Source organism: Epinephelus moara, chromosome 1 (genome assembly GCF_006386435.1).
Source record: "Epinephelus moara isolate mb chromosome 1, YSFRI_EMoa_1.0, whole genome shotgun sequence".
Classification (NCBI taxonomy): Eukaryota; Metazoa; Chordata; class Actinopteri; order Perciformes; family Serranidae; genus Epinephelus; species Epinephelus moara.
In genome coordinates, this window is record NC_065506.1 from 8,696,902 (window position 1) to 8,702,901 (window position 6,000).

Below are 6,000 nucleotides of genomic sequence, written 5' to 3' on the forward strand. Positions count from 1 at the left end.
CACTGTCACTGGTCAAACAAACAATCTAATAAAATGATAAATCCTGGCCATTGTTATCTTAAGGAGTATAACTGGAAATCATTCCATGAACCACTGGGAAAACATTAACAAAGTGGTGGCAGCAAGCTGTTCATCATTTTATTGTGTTTCAGAGAGTATACTGAGCACTCATTAGTTAGCTGGTATTTATTGAGGCAGCTACATTAGGAGGCTTCCCTTATTGCTTCTCCTATACATTTTACTGTGTGCATGTTTTTCTTAACATTGTTTCATCCTTCATCAAAGGCGCAACCTTTATATTTCTGCACATTTGAACCTTTGTTACTATAAATCATGCAGACACATTTAGAAAGTGTACAGACAAATTAAAAAGCCTTTGATTATCAAGAATAAGAAAAACAAAACATTTCTGTCCCTTTTTTCATTTATTCTAAGTGCTTTCACAAATGTCAGCTGATTGACCTCAATTCCCTTTCTGTTGCAGTGTCAACATGGCAACAGGCCTTGTTGTTAACGTTTGTGTTTCCATCTGAGTAGATTAAGTAAACTGTTACTTATGACTTCGGCTTTGAATAAAACAAAATGTTTTAGCTGCCTGTCTGAAGTGGCTAACAGCCCATACTTACCGGTGCTCAACTTCGGGACAATGATGTATCACAATGTGAAATCTGCAAACTGCTAAATCCTTACATCAAACTGCAACAGTCATATTTCCACAGTGAATACAGGCCTGGCAGTAGACCAAAATAAACCTGGAAGCCTAGCCAAGTTTGGCTAAGCATGGCTACTGGCATTGTGTTATGTGCTGTAAGTGCATTGGCCTAGCACAGAGACACGGGAACACTAAAACAAAGTGGGTCAGAAAGCTTGGCAAGTCCATGTTGAGCTATATATGTGCGCTGTCATAAACTGATTACTGTAGCATAATTGAGCAGAGACCATGAATAAAAAACATCATAAATGTTGGCACAATATACAGATCAAACGCATCACTAATGATTTTCAATGTTTTGCAAAACGCAAGAACTGCTGACTGGAGTAGACATTAAGTTAAACAAAGAACTAAAACAATTTCCTTCCAAACCACAAGTGCCATTTATCTGTCACTGAGCAGAAAGAAGCACCAAATGTAGTTTTTCGATACTTTGAGTGGCACAGACGGCATCCAGCTTCTTTGTTTTAGAGACAGTGGCAAAGGTCTCAGTGGCACAGATCTCAAAACCTCAGCAAATCAATTCAAAACTATCTACACGGCAAGATACCACTGAGGGTAAATGGGAAATATGTTGAACTGACTCCAGTCCAAGTCTCAGCTTTTAAAGCTAATGGGGATTAGGAGAAAGAAAAGATTTTACTTGGCTGGTAAAAGACTGGATCAATAGGCCAATTTGGCCAGTAAGCCAGATCAACTCCCTGGAGGTTAGCAAACACAGGGAAAATGAAAAAGCCCCATATAATAAACTGATATTTCCAGCATTATATGATGGTGTAATATCAAGTAAACCTCCTCCTTATAGAACAAATATAAATATAAAAACACAAACTTGACATAACAGAGTTTCTAGCTCCCTCACCACCTCTACCCCAAAGTTTTGTCCACTAAGCAGTGTTGGGGCAACATGTTTTACCATAATATGATCACAAAACACTTTGGGAAAAGCTAGTTGTCATTTGTGCTTTTGCTATTGGCCTAAAATAAATTTTAAATGAGGCACTGCTCTGGTAAAGCTGACATTTTAACTTGCAATTTGTTGACTTGTGCAAACATGCCCTGCTGTCGGGGCCATCAAGACACACACACACACGCAGAGAGTCCAGCTCCAGAAGGACATCTTGTTGAATAAAAGTGAGGGAGAAAGGGAGAATTTGTGGATGCGAATTGAGAATGAGAGGGAAAAAACACATGTTTACACAACGAGCTGTTTCCCTCCGCCCTCAGATCTTGAGATGAAAACGGTTCCATTTTGGTTTGGCTGTGATGATAATCACATGTCTATCACAGGGCAATATTCATTTAAAACAAATCCAGGAGCCTGTGTTTCTTTCTGTGCGTGTGGGTGTTTGTGTGTGTGTGTGTGTGTGTGTGTGTGTGTGGGAGAGAGAGAGAGAGAGGGAGAGAGAGAGAGAGAGAGAGAATAAGTCTGAAGGCCGTTTTAAGAGGGATTTGGTGGTGGGTGGGTCGTCCTCATTTCAATTTCAAACCGTTTCCTCCAAGTGTCCCACTGAGCATAATTTTCTCCCCTCCATCTTTCTCTGCCACTGCTGCCACGTAAACAGAGGACTGAGATGAGAAGGGCAGGGAGACAGAGACAGAGAAAGATGTGAGGAGAAAGGAGAAGTGGGTGGCTACCATTAACGCTCTCACTCCTTCTCCATATAATAAAGACAAACCAAGTTTTTCGGGGGGAGAACTTTGTTGAAAAAAGACAAACCAGCCATCACTTGTCAGCTCTTTCTGTACCTATCTACCAATTTATAAATGGTCTTCTTTTTATCTTCCATCACTGTCGACCACATCAAGCCCCTCTCCTCCACCTATCTTTCCATTTTCCATCCAAGTCTTCCTCAGTCACATCTTCTCCCCTTAAAGCAGCTAGGTAAAGTGCTGGATGGCTCCAAAGTTGTTTAGCTGGAGAACTGTGACTCATTTCAAGGCTGTGTGATGAAGTATTAATTATATTTAGAATCCACTGGGGCAGTGCTTTTTAACCAGACATACTCACAGCCACCTGATTTTACCCCCAATTAAAGCTGAACGGAGCGGAGCAATTTGGCTGCTGCTTTGCTCCCTGGGTGGTGTGTGAACGAACGTGTTTATGTGTGTGTGTGTGTGTGTGTCTTTGCAGGAGTGCCATACACTAGGTGTGAATGAAGGTGTGTGACTCCATTTTTGAGCAAACAGTCCCACTGCAGGGACAGTGTGGTTCCCCCAGATGCTTCCCGTGACAGACTGCTCTCGATGCCTCAGCCTTTTGGCAGTGCACACGTGTGCAGATGATGTGTTAATCTAACCTCTCCTCATGATTAAATAATATGTGCAAATACAGATTATGTGCATATATGACTTGCTTATGCATTTTTCCCTTACCTTAAGTTATACTGGAAAATTAAACCGATCTCTATGCTCATTATTAGCAATACATATAATCGCATTCATACAAGTGTTACTTTCCCCATACCATACGCTTCTGGGCAAATGACATCTCTTTGAATTCTAACTAGCCTGAAGTCAGATGAGTGTAATTTATCTTAAACTCTGAATAAACACTTCATCTACAGTTTGTTAATAGTACTGTATGCTTGCCTGTACATTTGTTGCATGTTTAGTTGTTCTGCTGTGCACTGGCTAGTTTTGTCCTGTGTGTCACTCCTCAAACTATCTGTTTGTCATTCCCCAGTCAAGGTAATCTGCCTTGTAAAAATAAATGAGCCAAACAGAGTGAACTTAATGAAGCAGTAAAATAGCAAAGTGACTTCTAGCCCAGCATGATTCTAATGACTTCTTTTAATCAATGCATTTATAGTCAACACATGCCAAGCAGTGGCCATGGCTTGCTACTTTGAACAGACATACTACTAAACTGTTGATAACATGCAACAGGCATGTAGAAACTTTTGATAGTTATTGACTTTTACTATAAGGAGATGACCGCTGATTGTTGTTCCTCTTTTCCTTCCTTGATCTTGAATTTAAGAGACTTTCAAAGAACAAAGACTGTTGGTACCAAACACAAAGGTTTTTCAGAGGTAGTTGCTGTGTGCATATGTATGACATGCATCCTTTACAATGTCTTAGTGTTGACCTGGGGAGGGTGTAAACAACCATGTGTACCACTGTGACACATCATTTCAGTGGAACAGTGTGATGAGTGGCACGTTTGTAGTGGCTCCCTAGAGGATTTGTTCCTCCTTGGATTGCACCCTACTCTTCCTTACACTGCCTCTGATTGGCTTACCCTGATATTCTTACCCTAACCCACCCAATCTCACTCCTCATGCATAAACCTAACCAATCCCATCAGCAAAGGCAAGAAGTACTACCCATTAAGAGGGAGAGGAGGGCCTTCACCATCCTTGGAAGAAAAAATTTCCCCCCACATCCTACCAGTACCCACTGATAGCACAGCTGCAATGTTTAAAAAAAGTATCATAAGAGATCAGGAAGACTTTCTTCCCCCCACAAAATGATACTGTAGGTTGTTTGTACAAGCAGCTTATTACGACCTATGTTTAGTGTAGGCTCCCCTCTAACGGGTGTAGTAATTATGAAAGAGGCAAAAGAAGGAGTCAGGTGACGTAGTATGAGGAGCGACAAAGTTCTTGTAGGGAGGTGGTTGTGGTATCAATGGGTCAAAAACAAAAGACTTTGAACCAGTAGACCACTGTTTGTGTCCCCTTTGAAACCAAAAGTTAACGATGAGTTACTTTCCATCACATAATGTCACGTAATGTCATGTAATGCCACATAATGCCACGGCATGCCACATCACCTCACCTTGCCTCACATAACTTCATGTCAAGGCATCATATTATGTCAAGCAGGTAATGTGATGACATCCAACCATTATTCTCTTCCTAAACTTAACCACTATGGTAGGGGCACTTATTTAGAAAACACTGCTGTAGGAGCATTGGAACAAATGATGAATGTGGTTGTAGGGGTTGGAGGACGTGTTGAGATCAGGCCAAATTCGGCTTTAGTTATACTTAGTGGCCGCTTTATTAGGTACACCTGTCCAAACTTATACAGTCCATTACAACTGTACTGATATAAAGTCTACTTTTATGACAGCTCAATTCCATTTGTCGACACTGTCATAGAGGTTTTGAAAGTCCTATATTGTAAAAAGTCAGATTTCCATTTCTTTTTTAATATCAAGCAGGAATAGGTCCTATATGAATACTGTGGAAGTATCCAAACACTTAATCTTCAGAGAATTGCACCCAGTCAGTATTCAGAAATTGCGCCTTCACGAAGCTGTCAAGACCTCTGTGAAGTTGTGATGTCACACAGACTGTTTCAAGCTTACAACACTGTAAATGAGACCCTTTGTATTTCCTGTTGGGGTTTCTTTTTCTTCTGAATTACATCAGCTAACAGGAGGTAAACATGGACCCAAGCTGTTGCCTGCCAATGCAATTCCAGTTTAACAATCTACAATGATAGGAAGTGCAGCTATGGTGCCATTGCAGTCATTCCCCCAGCTGCAAGGACAGCACAGAGACGCTGAGAGTGCAGATGTGGATGACCCGGAAACACTGACCAATCAGAGCAGACTGGACCTTTTTGGTAGAGGGACTCAAAGAGACACGTACTAAAATGATACAGGTATATTCAGGCAGACAGTTGTGAGAAAAGGAATGTGGTTTGTGAACATAAAATCATGTTAACACATTCTAGTACAAAACATAACATGTGTGAGCCTAATATGGGACCTTTGATTATTTAATTTTTGTTATTAACCTTTATTCAACCAGGAAGTCCTATGAAATTAACATTTCTTTTTCAAGGGACACTCCATCATTATGTTTAAGGACTGAGGCTACAGCATGTGGTGATAGTGTTGTAGTGTGTGACCGTGTTATATTCACGGGTGATTATAATATTCTGTCCCCTTCATGTATGTTAATGGGAAGAACAAAACATTAGAAAAACCTCTAAATACAATGAAGTCCAGTACAACACCACCTTTAATTATGACCTCAAGAATAAACACAACAACAAAGACTGAACATAACAAACTTATAAAGGACGATTTTGTGACAATGCTGTTGTATTGTATTGTATTTTTAAAGTTTATTCATTTTCACATATTCACTTAAAGGGAAATTCCGGTTTATTTCAACCTGTCTCCTATCGTCCTAAATTTGTTTCAAGTGACTAGTGACATAAAAATAATAGTTAGCATGTTAGCCGTTAGCCTAGATACAGCCGGGGCACATAGTAGCGTCAGACCTGTTAAAACGTAAGTGAACGGGCATACTTCAAGTGCAAAGTTA

General features: G+C 40.4%; 1 protein-coding gene across 1 annotated transcript in view; it reads right to left on the reverse strand.

The window, feature by feature from the left end:
* Positions 1-6,000, reverse strand: part of si:ch211-186j3.6 (neural-cadherin) — a 446,142-nt gene that overhangs the window by 61,748 nt on the left and 378,394 nt on the right. The gene's annotated exons all lie outside the window — the stretch shown is intronic.